This window comes from Anser brachyrhynchus (genome assembly GCF_964034855.1).
Source record: "Anser brachyrhynchus genome assembly, chromosome: 1".
Taxonomy (NCBI): Eukaryota; Metazoa; Chordata; class Aves; order Anseriformes; family Anatidae; genus Anser; species Anser brachyrhynchus.
The window spans coordinates 195285764-195304289 of NC_137694.1; the positions used below are offsets into that span (position 1 = coordinate 195285764).

The window sequence follows — 18526 nt, forward strand, 5'->3', positions numbered from 1 at the left end:
GTGTTTGCTTGAGATGATGACTGCTGAATTGGGGGTGACCATATCACAGTCACCATCTATAACATTACTTTGCTTTTACTAGAGCAGAGACGTTGCAGACCAGTCTGCTAGACCAGACCAGAAATCCAAGTATTTTCTCCTTTAACCTTGCAGATAATCCAGAAACTTTGTAATTTTTAACTATAGCCCATTTCTCATTCAGAATAAGAATTGGGATATTGTATTCCTTAATAACTGTGTTATATTGCTTTTTGCTTGTAGACTCTCAGCAGTGGCTTGATGGCTAAGTTCATCTTTGTAGCTTCTGCTCCAGAAGAATCACTGCTGAATTCAAGATGAGTTGCCTGGGAGACCGACTAATGCAATTCAAAATGCAATGTCGTGCAGACTGGTTGCATGCTGCCTAGTATATGGCCAAGTTTTTTTCTACAGAAGACCTAATTTCAGAAATTCCTGGATGCTTCCTGCTCTTACACTTTTTCCATTGAGCAATCTAATCACGTCTCAAGTATCACCTGTTTGGTGTCTTGTCTCTAAGAAAGGTGAAAGAGGTTTTCTCCTACCACTGTATTTTTGTGTAGTTATGATTTTAATCGACACCTGCACTGGTGCTATCATCTTCCATTTTAAATGTTCCAATGAAGATTTCCAGTGTTCGGTGCCATTGGAATCAATGACAGTGACAGCTTTGAAAATATAACTCTTTAATGCATTAGCTAGACTAGCTAGGGAAGTAGTATTACTTGTTGCTTACTAATGTCCAGAAATGTGAATAATATCTGTGATGCATTGACTGGTATACTATAAAGGCTAGGATATGTCATGTCTTGAAGAACTGACTGTCAAAAAATAAAGCAAGCTCCATGGTCTTCTCCTTCCACTCTGCCTATCTGCCTTTTCTGCATGTAGGATTACCCTGTTTGGGATATTTCATCATTTTCTGTCATTCTCTCTAATTTTTTTCCAGGTCATTCAAATGTGTTGCTGGGTAGAAGAAGAAAGATCATGAAAATCAGCCTAACCTGCAGGAGCAGCTCTGAGATGTGTTGGCTCTGCCAGGTTGTTGCCTCCACCCCCACGCACTGGCATTTGGAAAAGAGGAGCATCAGCTCCTCGGTGCCAACAGCTGTCTCATCACGCACTGATTCATTTGTCAGCTGTGACTCTGACGGCTGGAGCACATTGGTGACCTATGAGCTGCCTTCTCCATACATAACAGACTGGCTGTTTAAACTGACAGGAGATAAGCAGCAAGTATCTGACTTTCCAGCCCAGAGCAAGATTCCTCTGTATTGTACCCCCAGCGAGGGTTGGGGGATCCTGAAAGAGGATGGACAAACACAGTGTGCAAATAAAGCATGCTTCAGACTCCCTAACCTGGCTTGAAATGGTTTGTTTCATTTTATCTGATAGTATAAGGCACACCACAGACTTCAACAATGTACATGACACATAGCCCCTGCAAACAACAATCCTGCCAGCTTCACCAGTGAATATCTAGGGAAGGACTGTAACAAATTTTCTTGAATATTGTCCAGAAACAAGCTTTATATTGCTGCTATCTGTATGGTCATTTCACTAGTCTGTATTTAGAGGACTGGGAAATGGTGTCCCTACTAAAAGCCAGGCTTAGTACAATCTTGTAACTCTTCTCAGGAAATATGCCCTTTAGGTCCTATATCTTTTTGGCTTTTACTTAGGTTTATTTCATCAGATGAAAACAAAAAACATTTTTATATTTCTGTGTGTGCATCCTCATGCCCTTTCCATAGTGTGTGAGTGGTGGGCAAGTCTGTGTGGCACCGTCCCCACCCCACCAGGAAGCTCCAGGGGCATTAAGATACAGGCACACCAGCAAGATGTAATCAAGGGGAATGTGTGCAGGACGGAGCTGTGTGCCTAGGGCAAAACAGGAAAAAAAAAAAAAGGGCATCAACAAATGAAGCCATCAATCCAAGTCACTAGCTGCCTCAGATCAGTGCAGACGTGCTGCAGGTCGCTGTCACTGGCTGGCTACCAGTGCAGGGCTCCTTTGCAGAAGGATGCTGGTGTGGAATAGCCCCGTGAGATACGACTGGAGGAAAAAGGTCAAGGGGATGAAAATTGTATGAAAAAGCCTGATTTGGATGTGATGGAGCTTAATAAGCACTGGGCTGTGATTTTACTGATGATGCTCTATGCCCAACTCTGCAAAATGCAGTCACTTGCTGCTCGTTTGTATACAGTGCTCTGCTGTGCTTCTTGTTCCTTCTCCCTTAAATGCAGGCCCAGCTTTCCCTGTGGCCTTTCTGGGTGAAAATGCTAGCAAGAGAGATATGCATTAACTCTTGGTGTCCACAGCCGGCCTCCAGAGAGCTCCTCCAGCCAGCTCTGGCTTTGGCACGCAGGCTGCTGTGCTCCTGCCTCTCCTGTTGCTCCTCTGCTACCCTGCTGCAGGAGTGCTGCTCTTTGCCTCTGCTTTTTGGGCGCTCAGACCTCCCTGTTCATTGAAGTCAACAGAAAAATCCCTGCTGTCAACCAGATGTCAAGGCATGGACCCTTATCAGAGTCGAAGACATGGAGCAACCCATAAACCCATATACTCTTTGATTCCCCGCCTGTGTTTTACTGCTCTGCTCATCAGCTGCAGGCATTTTACCAGCCATTACCCTGACCACAGACTGTAAAATCATGTATTTATGTGGGTATTTTAACAGCTCAGGCTTTAATTTGTCTGGGTAAGCAAATGTGATCATGTTTTAAATTAAAAGTTTGGCTCATAGAAGGTAAACTGCATGAACATAGCAAAATTTTTAAGGCATTTCAGGACTCTGTGATGTATTCCATCTGCAGCTAAAAAGTGTTTGTGAAGAGCAGGTGAATTAAATAGATTAAGCCTGGGCTCACTTTTGGCCATGGGCAGCAGTGCACAGGGAGATTTCCCAGTGTGGGGCTGTGCCTGATGGGATTCTCCAGATGCACCACAACGTTTCCATCAGCATCCTCACAGCGAGGCTAAAATCAGCGAGCATAAGGAAGTTGTAGGTGAGGGTGGCATGACACCAAGCAGTAGTGGGAACTGCATGGCCAATCAGAGCTGTCAGGAGAATTTGGGTCTCTTCAGGAAAAACCATTTTTCCTCCCTCCTGTGCAGAAGGAGCCTTTGAGGTTGGCCACATGGTTGAGAGTACAGTCAGCCCGCAGGGCTGATGTGGCTGTGGGTACTTGGAGCAGGCTTGAGGAGGCCTGGTGGGAATTCACTGCCAAATCATGGAATCAAAGACCTCCAAGATCATCTGGTCCAACCATCCCCCTGCCACCAATTTAACCCACTAAACCATGTCCCTAAGCACCACGTCCAACCTTTCCTTGAACACCCCCAGGGACAGTGACTCCATCACCTCCCTGGGCAACCCGTCCCAATGTCTGACTGCTCTTTCTGAGAAATTTCTGAGAAAAATTCTGAGAAAATTCTCCTCATTTCCAACCATGCTGCATGCCTCCTGGACTATGGAGCATGAAGAAGAATGATGTTCTGTAGAAGTTATCTATCAGGCAGGCTGGCCTGGGGTCCTTCCCTCAAGGTCCCACTCAGAAGAAACATTTGCTGAGAAGAGAGGATTTGCAGACAGCCCGCGTTCAATCCCAGTTTGGGTTGTCCATGAAGGAAATGTATAAGGGAGATGGTGGTGTTTTGGAGTAACTCTCAGCCAAATGGGGCCAAGGTTTTCACACCAAACCCATGGGATGGGGGACAAGCCTAGAAAGCAGACAGGTTGCCCAGAGAGGTTGAGGGACCCACCTCCCTCCTTGAAGATCTCCAGAAGCTGCCTGGACGTGGTCCTGGGCAGCCTGCTGTAGGTGTCCCTGCTTGAGCAGGGGTGGGACCAGATGGCTCCACAGGGCCCTGCCAACATCAGCTGTTCTGTGATGCCGTGACTCTGTGATTACAGTGACATGGGAGTCCATTGTCAGTCCCCTATGAAATACTTGGAGAAAAATGAATTTTCTGCATGCCTCAAGGGAGGGATAACAAATAAGATTGGACAGGTGATTTTGTCTCTGTATGCATGGCATCACAAAGGCCACGCTGAGGAACTGGAAATGGTTCAGGGAAGGGATTTAGATGACAATAAATTTGAGCCAGGCTCTCCTGCTTTCCTCTTGGCCACTGGAGGTGCCTGTGGGAAGTGACACATTGCATCCCAACGTGGGCTCTGGGGTAGCTTGAACCTAAGACAACCCGTAAATGTTCATTTCTCCCATGACTCTGGGGTGCCCAGAGTCACAGACACAGAGATGACAGTGTGCCAGGTATGTCCCACCCCAGCTGTGTGTGTGGTTTCAAGGGTGTAGAAAGGCTGGTGAAGACACAGCAAAGCCCCATACAAACAATGCAATGTTTAGAGGAAATGCTGCATTGTGTGAGCTTCAAAGGGTTTGGTTCATTCACACTACTGGAAATAAAACTGAAATATAATTTCATTGTGACCTGCAAAACCTTTACAGGAAGAAAATATGGTTAGCAAATGGCTTGTTAAGCTCAGGACAGAGGAAGGTATAATGAAATCTGGTGTTTGGATGCTGAAGACAGAAAATTTGTGTGAGTAAAAATAAGGCACTACTTTTAATTTGGCACAACTTGTCACAGCAGTGGGCAATGGGGGAAGGAGCAGGCTCTCCACCTCCTGAGGTTTCCCAGAAATGGAGGATATCTCTCTAGAAGACAGTCTTTAGCTCTAGTCAAACACGAACTATTATAGGCTCAGGAAGGAGTGCAAGAGTATTGTGTAAAGGCTGTGACAGCTGAGGTGAGGGATCCTACCATTCCCTGAGGGGCTTCAACTTCCTGATCAACGAGCAAAAGGATTAGGAACTTATTTGGTCTCACAGCAGTCATCGATTGCTTTTTGAAACTCCCCAATTTAGATGTGCACATCAAGCAGAGGGACAAGCAACAAGGCTGGTTAGGTGCACTGCCTGTCACTGCAATAAGCAGAGATCCTACTGGAGTTATAGAAATGCAAAATCTATTTATTAAATTAAAGCAGTCCCACTGAGGTGCCAATAGACACCAGGAGTGTTTTTTGGAAGAAGACTTGCTGTTGGAGCTTCCATTTTCCAGTAAAAGCAGCCATCATGTGCCAAGTATGCCTTTTACAGATACTCGTCCAACCAATACCTGTTCATATAAAGAAATGGTCTGAGTGGGAGATGCAGAAAATAGGGAAGCCTCTTCAAGGTAGGCAGAGATCACTGAATCATAGAATGGCTGAAGTTGGCAGGGATCTCTGGAGGTGTGGTCAGTAACAACACTGTGTTGTTTTCAGCATGCAGTCGACACAGATGATGCAGGCATATCACAAGCCTTGACGTTCCTACTATCTTGGTGACACCCTGCCCCTTCCTGCTTGTCCCCAGCCCTGGGACTGTGCTCAGCTCTTTGCCAGGTGGGGGAATTCCTTGTCCATGTGCTGTGAGGGAGGTTGGCAGGGATTTACAGGGAGGACATGGGAGCACCATGGGCATTTGAGATGCCATATTTGCATTCTGGGCTTTTCCCCAGCATTAACCTGCACCCTGGTCAAATAAATCTGCCTCAGCTTTATGCCAGTGGCTCCTCTACTGTATCAAATTCAGGTAAGGACTTAATTTGACTGTGCAGAAAGGCATAGCTGTTCATCTGGAGATTCATTTGCTGCTCACTTTAGTTTTTCTACTGACAAGACATACGCAGTAATTTAAATATAACATATATATCAAAACTTGCAGGGCTATAATAAGCAAACCCATCTGAAATGATCTGACGTTCTCTGGAGAAAAGCTGAGATTGCTGTTTACTCTTTAAACAAAATCAGCCAAGGATTTCAGGTGACCCAAGCCACGAGTTCAGAAAATAAACTGCCTGTGTTATGCTGAGCCACTCCATTAGTATGGATGCCAAGAGGCGCTCTGCTCATCAGTTACACAGAGTACGAGTGATTTCACATGCTAATGTCTTCTTTCCATCAGTGTCCTACAAATGGAGTCGCAACAGCATCCTGCAGCCTTACTGGGATGCTTGTCTTGTTGAAGAATTACAGTAGAAATCTGCACTGAATCCTCACCCTGGCCACCTGAGAGGAGGGTGAGTTTAAAAAAAAAAAAAAAGACCCAGACCAACCTCACCAGCTCCCCTGGGAGCTGCAGTGCCTTGCTGCTGAATGCGATTATTTCCAGATGAGCTTACAGCAATTTGAATGAATATTTTAAGAAGACAGGAACAGCCCCCCAGTAATTACAACTACACCAGCTTAATTTACAAAACCCTGTAAATCTGTTGACATGTGATAATAGGGGTATTTCTTCCTGGTTCTGATATTAGATTTCTACAGCTTTGGTACCTGTGGTGCCTTTCATTGCTAATTTCCTCCTAAGCACCCTTCCTTTTTTGAAGATGCACAAAGGAAAAAATTTTCTTTGAGTCTCAACTCTGTGGAAATGCACCGTGAGAGCATATATATGCAGGTTTTCCTCCTGGGAAAGGGCAACAGTTGTATCAAATGTTTTGTATTTTCCAATGGCTTTGTATTTTACAAAAAGCTAAAATTCTGGGAGAGGAAAGGAAAGGAAAGGGAAAGGAAAGGAAAGGAAAGGAAAGGAAAGGAAAGGAAAGGAAAGGAAAGGAAAGGAAAGGGAAAGGAAAGGAAAGGAAAGGAAAGGAAAGGAAAGGAAAGGAAAGGAAAGGAAAGGAAAGGAAAGGAACATGGAAAGGAAAGGAAAGGAAAGGAAAGGAAAGGAAAGGAAAGGAAAGGAAAGGAAAGGAAAGGAAAGGAAAGGAAAAGGAAAGGAAAGGAAAGGAAAAGGAAAAGGGAAAGGAAAAGGAAAGAAGGAAAGGAAGGAAAGGAAAGGAAAGGAAAGGAAAGGAAAAGGAAAGGAAAGGAAAAGGAAAGGAAAGGAAAGGAAAGGAAAGGAAAGGAAAGGAAAGGAAAGGAAAGGAAAAAGGAAAGGAAAGGAAGGAAAGGAGAAGGACGGGAAAAGGAGAAGGACGGGAAAAAGGAGAAGGAAAGGAAAGGGAAAAGGCGAATGTGAAGGGAAAGGAAAAGAGAAAGGGGAAGAGGAAGGGGAAGGGAAAAGAATCTACTTTAAGCAACAACCACTCAGGAATTTAGATGACTTGCAAAATGCCAAGGCTTGGCTGTACAAAACTCTGTACCCACAGACCCAGAAGGGAGCTAGTCACTCCTAGATAGCTTTGAGAGTCTGGGTCTGAAAGTCTGATTGGAGAAAACAGTGAATGAAAAACCCAGGCTTTCTTTTGCATCACAGTTTGCTCATGGGGGAAACCACCATATTTCTCAGTACTAATGAGAGCCATAAGTGGATCACATTATCTGTTTTTGATGCTGTAGTTATTCAACACTTTCTTCAAATTAGTCATTAATTCCCCTGGAAAAAAAAAAAATAATAAAAATCAGGCCTTAATATATTTGTCTTAAAAAATAATTATAATCTACGGTCGCCACATGGTTGCTGTCTGTCCCACAACAACTATTCCTTTAGCAAGAGGAACCATCAGGCAAAGTATACCTGGCCTTACTGCTCGTACTGCAAACACGAACTCCCAGAGAGCATCTGCAGAGCTCTGCCCAGCTGGCGGTGGTGCTGGGGCTCCCCTGGGTGAGTTTGGTGCAGGAGGAGGCAGCAGCAGTGCAGTGGCTGGGGACCTGAGGGTGACTGGAACATAATCATGAATAAAACGTATGGGAGAAATTGACTACATGATCCAAAACATTTTGAACATAATTAAATTGTGCTTGGAGCTTTCCCTGACATTAATCAAACAGGTTATTAAATGCTAATATAAGTGAAACTTAAGAAAATATGATGACCATAAAATCCAAATATTATAATGTATTTCCCTCCTAGTGCACTATAAACACCATATTAATCTTGCTGCACCGACTGCAAGCTATTTCTACCTTGGTGTTTTTGTCCCATCCCCTAAACTATTGCAATCCATCCACTACTTCAGCTTCCTGTAATGGATTGTAAAAAGTCCTCTGTGTAGGATGCTGAGTGAGTGATCAGAAGAATCGGACTTTTTTTCCTGCCTTTTCAAGATTTTCGTGCGTTATCTCTAGTGACTCATGTGCCTCAGTTTTTCCAGGTGTGCTTCAGGGGAGAATGAAAATAACCCACCTCCAGCATACGAGCAGCCTCTCAGGAGAAACAGCAGCTTTTGGTTATTACTCTAAACAAGATTTTCTGCTGCGAAGGATCCACTTAGAGCCGTCCCTGTTCCCTCTGTCCTCTGGGTAGGAAGTCTCTGCTCAGGCTGCTAATGGCTTGCTATTTTCTTCCTATGGAAAAACAACAAGCAAGCAAACAAACAAACAGGCAAAAGACCATAATCAGCAACACTGTTCATATTACAAATTAAGTTGCCACAGGAAATTTGTAGATTTTCATATGAAAATTTCATTATATGTGTGTAGATATAAAGATTTTCATTCCTTTCCACATAGCTCTTTGCAGATCTGCACTAAATAATGAATTTCAATGCCAGTGCTGTAAAAGTGTCAGTCAGCAGCTCTGTTGCTTCTGGGTCTGATGGTAATAGATGGGCTAAGAAATCTGGACACGTTCATTTCGCCAAGGGACCGCGTGCTCCTGGAGGTAATGCACATCGGATGAGATGTCACACTCTCTGGAGAAGTGCAGAGGCATTCAGACAAGCCAAATTCTCTGCTGTTTATATTCTCCTTTACCAATCAGGATGTCAGGATGGAGGCTGAATTTATAAATACTGGAATGGGGTTTGTAACGTGACAGAAACTTTTGGAGAAAAGAAATGTGTTAGAGATTTTGCCTTATTATGTCCCAAGGAAAACTGGTTGATTATCAGGGAGGGTAGTGATAGAACAAGGAATTATTGTTCTTTAAGTAAAAGAGGGGAGATTTAGATTAGATATAAGGAAGAAATTCTTCACTCTGAGGGTGGTGAGGCCCTGGCACAGGCTGCCCAGAGAAGCTGTGGATGCCCCATCCCTGGAGGTGTTCAAGGCCAGGCTGGATGGGGCTTTGGGCAACCTGGTCTGGTGGGAGGTGTCCCTGCCCATGGCAGGGGGTTGGAACTGGGTGGGCTTTAAGGTCCCTTCCAGCCCAAAACTTTCTGTGATTTTATGCTCATAACTTAAATCAAATAAATATGTTTGGATGGGGAAGTAAAGAGATTTCAGGAAAAGAAAAAAGTGCTCCAAGCACCACACAGTGAGGGTAATTCTGTAAGAGAGAGGATTGCAAGGAAGAAAGCAGAAAACAGCATCTGGCTGTGTTTTGTGGGGCACAGGTTTGTGAATGCAAGAAAACAGTCTCAAGAATCCTCACCAGTGCTTTGGAGATAACTGTCTCCAGCTAGCACCAGTTCTTGACTCAAGTTTGTAAGCTGGTTTTGGGTCAGTGGTGGCTTCCCGATCAAAAAGAAAGAGGAAAAAAATCTGCTCTGGAATTGGTGAGAGCCAGGGAGATGGCTGTGATTTCACTGTGGCTGTGGAAGCATGAGTAGCACAGGGAGGGGAGACCACGCTGGGATGCTGTTTTAGGTTTGGCTGTGGAGCCCGCGTGTTGCAGTGAAAAGCAGATGCAACAGTCTGACGCGCATCTCATTTGCTTTCTGCCTTTCCATCTTTTTGCCTATCATGATCTGACTAATCCTTTAAATATATTTTGCATTCATTTCTCAAATAACCAGCAGACATATGGTGTTAATGAGAGCTAGAGAGTTTTTTTTTTTTTTTTTTTAATGAACGAGAGCAGCTGGTAAGCAGAACGTAAAATTAAAAATGGAGGGAAAAAAAATAAGCCCAGGGGGATAGATAAGGTTATTAATCACAGCAGAATTCCTCAGCATTCCCCTCTAATGAGAAGAATCAGGTGGGGTAGGATACCAGTGACCTTGAAATAAGTAGGGGACAACCTGTTGCCCTCGGGTAAAAGTAAATGATGGATGTGCTTGGCTGTGTGATGGCTCTGCCCTGTCCCTGTGTGGGCATCCTCATGGGCAGAGGCTCCTCTGGCTGCCCAAGCTACCAGCCCACCACATGTCCCTGCAGACCAAGATGCTCAGGTGAGTTTATTCTACAGAGGGGTGCCCAGGCTGGCAGCAACACGTCTGAAAGGAAAACAATTGGAAATGGGAGAAAAACGCTCCATCACATCCAGGGATAAATTTGCCATTTCCAAGTGGTGCTACATTGCCGGGAGGGTTTGTGGCAGATGCTCACAGCTTTCTGTCAATGAAAACCATTTCATTTTCTGCTATTTAAACATGTCGTCCCCACCAACACAGAACAACATGAGAGCTTTCCCAGGACGCACTGATTGAGAGGCAGCCGCTGTCTGAACACAAACTGCCTTTCTGCCCAGCAGCCCACTGTTTCTGCTGCACTTATTTTTGAATTCAAGCCTATTTCCATTAATGACTTGAGGCAGACAGAGCCCAACTTATGGTTTGAATGCTAACTTACCTTCACCATGAAATGCATGCTTTCCAAGACTACTCTCAATCAATCTTCTCCTTCCACTCGCTCAACGCATCCTGTTCTCAGTAGGTAAAAGCCTGCCCCTGCTTGAAACCTCCTGCTCCCACAACTGTGGTCAGCCTGCAGTCGGGGCACCTCGAAGCTCTGTCTCAGACCACTCCTAAGCAAGGGCTGAGGTTCCTATATGCATCATGTGTTCTGTGAGATGGGGAGCCCTGGGCTTGTGGTGGCCCTGAGCACCTCCAGCTGCGTTGGCTCCATGGCTGGATTCGTCCCCTCTTTCAGACCCTGTACTCCTTGTCATACAAAGCTACGTGTATTGTAGGTGCAGACAACTATTAAGGCTGGTCCGGTGTGCGTATTGTCTTTGTATATGTTTGGCCATATGTCCTGGTTCCAGTTAGGACAGAGTTAAGTAGCTCATAGTAGCTGGTAGGGTGCTATGTTTTGGATTAGGATGAGAAGAGCGCTGATAACATGCTGATGTTTTAATTGTTGCAGAGCAGTGTTTACACCAGGCCAAGGACTTTTCGGCTTCTCGCTCTGTCCTGCCAGCGAGCAGGCTGGGGGTGCAGCAGGAGCTGGGAGGGGACAGACCCAGGACAGCTGACCCAAACTGGCCAAAGGGGTATTCCATACCATCTGATGTCATGCTAAACAATATATAGGGGTGGCTGGCCGGGGTGGGGGGCCGGCTGCTCGGGGATAGGCTGGGCATCGGTCAGCGGGTGGTGAGCAATTGCATTGTGCATCACTTGTTTTCTTACACATTATTATTGTTAATACTATTACCATTATCACTATTATTATTATTATTGTTATTATTATTTTCCTGTCTTAATAAACTGTCTTTATCTCAACTCACAGGCTTCACTTTCCCGTTTCTCTCCCCCATCCCAGAGAGGGAGGGGGGAGGGTGAGCGAACGGCTGTGTGGTGTTTAGCTGCCAGCCGGGTTAAACCACAACAGTCCTTTTGGCGCCCAACGTGGGGCCCGAAGGGTTGAGATATCGACAAATCTGACCAGAGTGTGTTAAACCAAAATTGGTATAAGTATTGGACCTGCTTAATAGTTGCTAGTCACGATGTTGATTGCCTTAATCTCCAGTCTGCTGTACCTGTATTCCAAATTGAGTTTTATGGTGCGTTACTTTCTGTATGTGCTCCCTGTTGCACTGTTTATCCTTTCCGGGCCCTGGTTTAAGATTGTTATGGTACTGTGCGGTGTAACAATGGCTTATGAAATGATGAGATATCTGGTCATGACTTTAACCTGGTATTTGTACTCAGCACTGACGTCGACTGTATACTTTGGAACCCACATCTCGGAAACTATTAGCAATTACACCTATTGCCTGTTTTCGTTAGGGAGCCAATCTGTGAAGGGGACAGGGGAAGACATGTTTCCCTACCTGTTCACTCTCCCTTTCTCCTTCACCACCACCCTCTTATCCCCCGAGTTAGTTACGGTGGTTCTCCGAGATGTTGAATATCCTTGGGATACTCAGACCAGCCTGCTCTTGTTGTTATGTCTCCTGAATGCGCTTCAGATTTTGTGGAGGGTTAAACAACTACTTAGGAATCTCATCCGGAGATCTGTCTTGAGGCGGGATAGTTGCGAGTGGCAGGGAGTGTGGGAGGATATGGGCAGGTTTCTAGAGCAGTGGTCACCTCCAGTGTTTTGGACATTCACCCCTGAACAACTGCAAAATCCTAAAAAGCTGGCAGAATGCTTGAAAAAAAGGTGTCGTGACTCTGGCAGTTCCAAAGTGACACAAATCACTGTAGCGTGCTGGGGTCTGGCTTGTGCCTATCGAGCTGCAATTGATGCTACTAGCAACCTAGCTCCAGCCCCTGCAGTCGTTCCAGCTGCAGCTCCTGCAGCCACTCCAGCTCCTGCAGCTACTCCAGCTCCAGCTCCTGCAGCCGCTCCAGCTCCTGCAGCCATTCCGGCTCCTGCAGCCGTTCCGGCTCCAGCTCCTGCAGCCGCTCCAGCTCCTGCAGCTGCCCCAGCTCGTGCAGCTGCTCCCACTCCTGTGGCTGGGTCAGAGAAACGAGCTGTAGCAGTGCAAGTTGACCCCGCAGAGGGTATTCCAACCCCTGTGGCAGACCCTGTGGCTGGGTCAGAGAAACGAGCTGTAGCAGTGCAAGTTGACCCCGCAGAGGGTATTCCAACCCCTGTGGCAGACCCTGTGTCTGGGTCAGAGAAACGAGCTGTAGCAGTGCAAGTTGCCCCTGTAGACAAGGTGAAAAAATGGTATAGAGGCTCAGGTCGTTTAAAACGCAGACAGTCTTCTGCTAAGTCTGGGCGTAGTGAAGACGAGGCTGGGCCATCAAAGGTGCAGGAGACTGAAGATGAGGATGAGGATGGCGAAAAATCAACAGTAACTACCCGGACTCCATACCAGCCATCAAAGGTGCAGGAGACTGAAGATGAGGATGAGGATGTCGGAAAATCAACAGTAACTACCCGGACTCTATACCAGCGTGAGCTACGAGATGTGCGAAAAGATTTTGGTCGCTGTATAGGCGAGCAGCTTGTCACCTGGCTGCTCCGGTGCTGGGACACGGGAGCCAATTATGTGGAATTGGAGGGCAAGGAAGCCAGGCGGCTGGGATCCCTTGCTAGGGACGCATGCATTGACAAAGCAATTGGAGATGGAGCACAATCTCGCAGCCTCTGGAGGCGTCTCCTGTCAGCTGTGAAGGAAAGGTATCCCTTCAAGGAAGAACTTGTATGTTTACCAAGCAAATGGACCACCATGGAGAAGGGAATTCAGTACCTGAGGGAATTGGCCGTACGGGAAGTAATTTATAAGGACCTAGACGACGCACAAACATCCGCAGATCCAGATGCAGTCCGGTGTACACTACCCATGTGGCGGAAGTTTGTACAGAGTGCCCCATCATCATATGCCAACTCATTGGCAATACTAGCCTGGAAAACGGAGGAGAATCCCACAGTGAATGAAGTGACTAAAATACTCCGGCAGTACGAAGGAAATCTCTCCTCTTCCCTAAAGGCCTGTGTCTCAGCTGTGGAGAAACTCTCTGAAGAGGTCCACCAACTTAAAGAGAATTTATCTTCCCCTCCACCTGAACGAACCAGTGTCCACCAGCTAAAAGAGAATGCTTTAGAGAAACTTTCTGAAAAGATCCACCAACTTGAAGAAAGATTATCTTCCCCTTCACCTGAACGAACCAGTGTCCACCAGCTAAAAGAGAATACCTTGGAGAAACTTTCTGAAAAGATCCACCAACTTGAAGAGAGATTATTTTCCTCCCCACCTGTACAAACCAGTGTCTCAGCTATTAGGGGTAAACGTTCATCTATGCAAGGAAGACAATATGGTGGGCACACACACCGCGCCACCCTGTGGTTTTACCTACGTGACCATGGAGAGGACATGAGAAAATGGGATGGAAAATCTACTGCGACCCTAGAGGCACGGGTACGTGAATTGCAAAGGAAAACAATTGGGAAAAAGGAGTTCTCTGAAAGGTTTGCTGCTCCAACTTCCAGCAGGCAGTCCTTTAAACACAGAAATGAAGATTCTGACCAGGACTAGAGGGGCCCTGCCTCCAGCCAGGGGGAGGAAAGGGACAATCGAGTTTATTGGACTGTGTGGATTCGATGGCCTGGCACGTCAGACGCACAGAAGTATAAGGCTTTGGTAGACACCGGTGCACAATGTACTCTAATGCCATCAAGCTATAAAGGGCCAGAGCCCATCTGTATTTATGGTGTGACGGGGGGATCCCAGCAGTTAACTGTATTGGAGGCTGAAGTAAGTCTAACCGGTAATGAGTGGCAAAAGCACCGTATTGTGACTGGCCCAGATGCTCCGTGCATCCTTGGCATAGACTGTCTTAGAAGAGGATATTTCAAGGACCCAAAAGGGTTCCGCTGGGCTTTTGGCATAACTGCTTTGGAGACAGAGGACATTAAACAGTTGTCTACCTTGCCTGGTCTCTCAGAGGACCCTTCTGTTGTGGGGTTGCTGAGGGTTGAAGAACAGCAAGTGCCGATCGCTACCACAACTGTGCACCGGCGGCAATATCGCACCAACCGAGACTCCCTGAGTCCCATCCATAAGCTAATTCGTCAACTGGAGAGCCAAGGAGTGATCAGCAAGACTCATTCACCTTTTAATAGTCCCATATGGCCAGTGCGAAAGTCTAATGGTGAGTGGAGACTAACAGTGGACTATCGTGGCCTGAACGAAGTCACGCCACCACTGAGTGCTGCAGTGCCGGACATGCTAGAACTCCAGTATGAACTGGAATCAAAGGCAGCCAAGTGGTATGCCACAATTGATATCGCTAATGCATTTTTCTCCATCCCTCTAGCAGCACAGTGCAGGCCACAGTTTGCTTTCACTTGGAGGGGAGTCCAATATACTTGGAATCGGCTGCCCCAGGGGTGGAAACACAGCCCTACCATTTGCCATGGACTGATCCAGTCTGCGCTGGAGCAGGGGGAAGCTCCTGAACACCTGCAGTACATCGATGACATCATTGTGTGGGGTGACACTGCAGAAGAAGTTTTCGAGAAAGGGAAGAAAATAGTCCAAATCCTTCTGAAGGCCGGTTTTGCCATAAAACAGAATAAAGTTAAAGGACCTGCACGAGAGATCCAGTTTTTAGGAATTTAATGGCAAGATGGACGTCGTCAAATCCCAATGGATGTGATCAACAAGATAACAGCTATGTCTCCACCAACTAGCAAAAAAGAAACACAAACTTTCCTAGGTGTCGTGGGGTTTTGGAGAATGCATATTCCAAATTACAGTCTGATTGTAAACCCGCTCTACCAAGTAACCCGTAAGAAGAATGCTTTTGAATGGGGCCCTGAGCAACGACAAGCCTTTGAACAAATTAAGCAGGAAATAGTTCATGCAGTAGCCCTCGGGCCAGTCCGAACAGGACCAGATGTAAAGAATGTGCTCTACACCGCAGCCGGAGAGAATGGTCCCACCTGGAGCCTCTGGCAGAAAGAACCTGGGGAAACTCGAGGTCGACCCCTGGGGTTTTGGAGTCGGGGATACAGAGGATCTGAAGCCCGCTATACTCCAACTGAAAAGGAGATATTGGCAGCATATGAAGGAGTTCGATCTGCTTCGGAAGTGGTCGGTACTGAAGCGCAGCTCCTCCTGGCACCCCGACTGCCGGTACTAGGCTGGATGTTCAAAGGAAGGGTCCCCTCTACGCATCATGCAACTGATGCTACATGGAGCAAGTGGGTTGCACTGATTACTCAGCGGGCTCGAATAGGAAACCCCAGTCGCCCAGGAATCTTGGAGGTGATTATGGACTGGCCAGAAGGCAAATACTTTGGGATATCATCAGAGGAGGAGGTGGTTCGTGCTGAAGAAGCCCCCCTGTACAACAAGCTACCGGAAAATGAGAAGAAATATGCCTTGTTCACTGACGGGTCCTGTCGTATTGTGGGAAAGCATCGGAGATGGAAAGCTGCTGTATGGAGTCCTACACGACGAGTTGCAGAAGCTGCTGAGGGAGAAGGTGAATCGAGTCAGTTTGCAGAAGTAAAAGCCATTCAGCTGGCTTTAGATATTGCTGAACGAGAAAAGTGGCCAGTTCTCTATCTCTATACTGATTCATGGATGGTAGCAAATGCCCTGTGGGGGTGGTTACAGCAATGGAAGCAGAACAACTGGCAGCGCAGGGGCAAGCCCATCTGGGCTGCGGCATTGTGGCAAGATATTGCTGCCCGGGTAGAGAACCTGGTTGTAAAGGTACGCCATGTAGATGCTCATGTGCCCAAGAATCGGGCTACTGAAGAACACCAAAACAACCAGCAGGTGGATCAGGCTGCTAAGATTGAAGTGGCTCAGGTGGACCTGGACTGGCAACATAAAGGTGAATTATTTATAGCCCGATGGGCCCATGACACCTCGGGCCATCAAGGTAGAGATGCAACCTACAGATGGGCTCGTGATCGAGGGGTGGACCTGACCATGGACACTATAGCACAGGTTATTCATGACTGTGAAACATGTGCTGCAATCAAGCAAGCCAAACGGTCAAAACCTCTTTGGTATGGAGGACGATGGCTGAAATATAAATATGGAGAGGCCTGGCAGATTGATTACATCACACTCCCTCAAACCCGCAACGGCAAGCGCCACGTACTTACAATGGTGGAAGCAACCACCGGATGGCTGGAAACATATCCTGTGCCCCATGCCACCGCCCGGAACACTATCCTGGGCCTTGAAAAGCAAGTCTTATGGTGACATGGCACCCCAGAGAGAATTGAGTCAGACAACGGGACTCATTTCCAAAACAACCTTATAGACGCTTGGGCCAAAGAACATGGTATTGAGTGGGTGTATCACATCCCCTATCATGCACCAGCCTCTGGAAAAGTTGAACGATACAATGGACTGTTGAAGACTACACTGAAAGCAATGGGTGCTGGGACATTCAAAAATTGGGATACACATTTGGCAAAGGCCACCTGGTTAGTCAATACCAGGGGATCTGCCAACCGAGCTGGACCTGCCCAATCAAACCTGTTACGCACTGTAGAAGGGGATAAAGTTCCTGTAGTGCACGTAAGAAACATGCTGGGTAAAACAGTCTGGGCTACTCCTGCCTCAGGAAAAGGCAAACCCATTCGTGGAATTGCTTTTGCTCAGGGACCTGGATGCACTTGGTGGGTAATGCAAAAGAATGGGGAGGTCCGGTGTGTACCTCAAGGGGATTTGATACTGGGTGAGAATAGCCCATGAGTTGAATTGTAGTATGTTAATTATTATATAATAATGTATGTCATCACTACCATGATTGCTATATATCATAGATGAAAATGGTGATTAATTAGAATGTATTGGACAGAGTGTAACCTGAGCATGACATAAATGGTATGGAATAAGGGGTGGATATCTGTCCTGGTTCCAGTTAGGACAGAGTTAAGTAGCTCATAGTAGCTGGTAGGGTGCTATGTTTTGGATTAGGATGAGAAGAGCGCTGATAACATGCTGATGTTTTAATTGTTGCAGAGCAGTGTTTACACCAGGCCAAGGACTTTTCGGCTTCTCGCTCTGTCCTGCCAGCGAGCAGGCTGAGGGTGCAGCAGGAGCTGGGAGGGGACAGACCCAGGACAGCTGACCCAAACTGGCCAAAGGGGTATTCCATACCATCTGATGTCATGCTAAACAATATATAGGGGTGGCTGGCCGGGGTGGGGGGCCGGCTGCTCGGGGATAGGCTGGGCATCGGTCAGCGGGTGGTGAGCAATTGCATTGTGCATCACTTGTTTTCTTACACATTATTATTGTTAATACTATTACCATTATCACTATTATTATTATTATTGTTATTATTATTTTCCTGTCTTAATAAACTGTCTTTATCTCAACTCACAGGCTTCACTTTCCCGTTTCTCTCCCCCATCCCAGAGAGGGAGGGGGGAGGGTGAGCGAACGGCTGTGTGGTGTTTAGCTGTCAGCCGGGTTAAACCACAACACCATAAAAACAGAAATTATCTGGTACAGTTTTAGGTGTCCACAGGTGAGCAAATCCCTAGGTTTCTTCCATAGTCCAAGGACAGATAAAGGTGTTGTGACTTGTCTCCTCCTGATGCAGACATGTGAAGCCAGACAGATTAGTAGCTTCAGAAACTTTTCCCTACTGTGGCCAAATCCAGGACAAAGGACAATCCCAGTCCATCCGTGCGCTCACTGGAGCACCCTTCAACCCCAGTAGCTGTGGGGCAGAAATATAATTGAGGTCCCAATTCCCTGCTCCCCTCAGCAGCCTAAGGACATTTGCAAACACTGCTGGCACCTTCAGAAGATGGAATTGATCCTTTAGGTGCTGGGAATGGTGGGGAAGAATGGGCATAGTCTATGATATAGTCTCTTCTGACAGACCTACAGAGCAAAGCAGCTGGTACATAGGACAAGCATCCACACTGTGCACTTTTCACAGATTTATCTTACTTCCTACTAGTTCTAGTCTGTCCCCAGGCACTGAAGGCTTACTTGCCATGGTAGTGCA

General features: G+C 46.6%; 1 protein-coding gene across 1 annotated transcript in view; it reads left to right on the top strand.

Annotated features, from left to right (window-relative positions):
- Positions 1–10880: 10880 nt before the first annotated feature.
- Positions 10881–18526, top strand: part of LOC308195578 (uncharacterized protein) — a gene marked incomplete at its 3' end in the record, with an annotated part of 34879 nt that continues 27233 nt past the window's right edge. Inside the window, exon 1 of the mRNA XM_080593290.1 lies at positions 10881–11548. The remainder of the gene's footprint in view (positions 11549–18526) is intronic.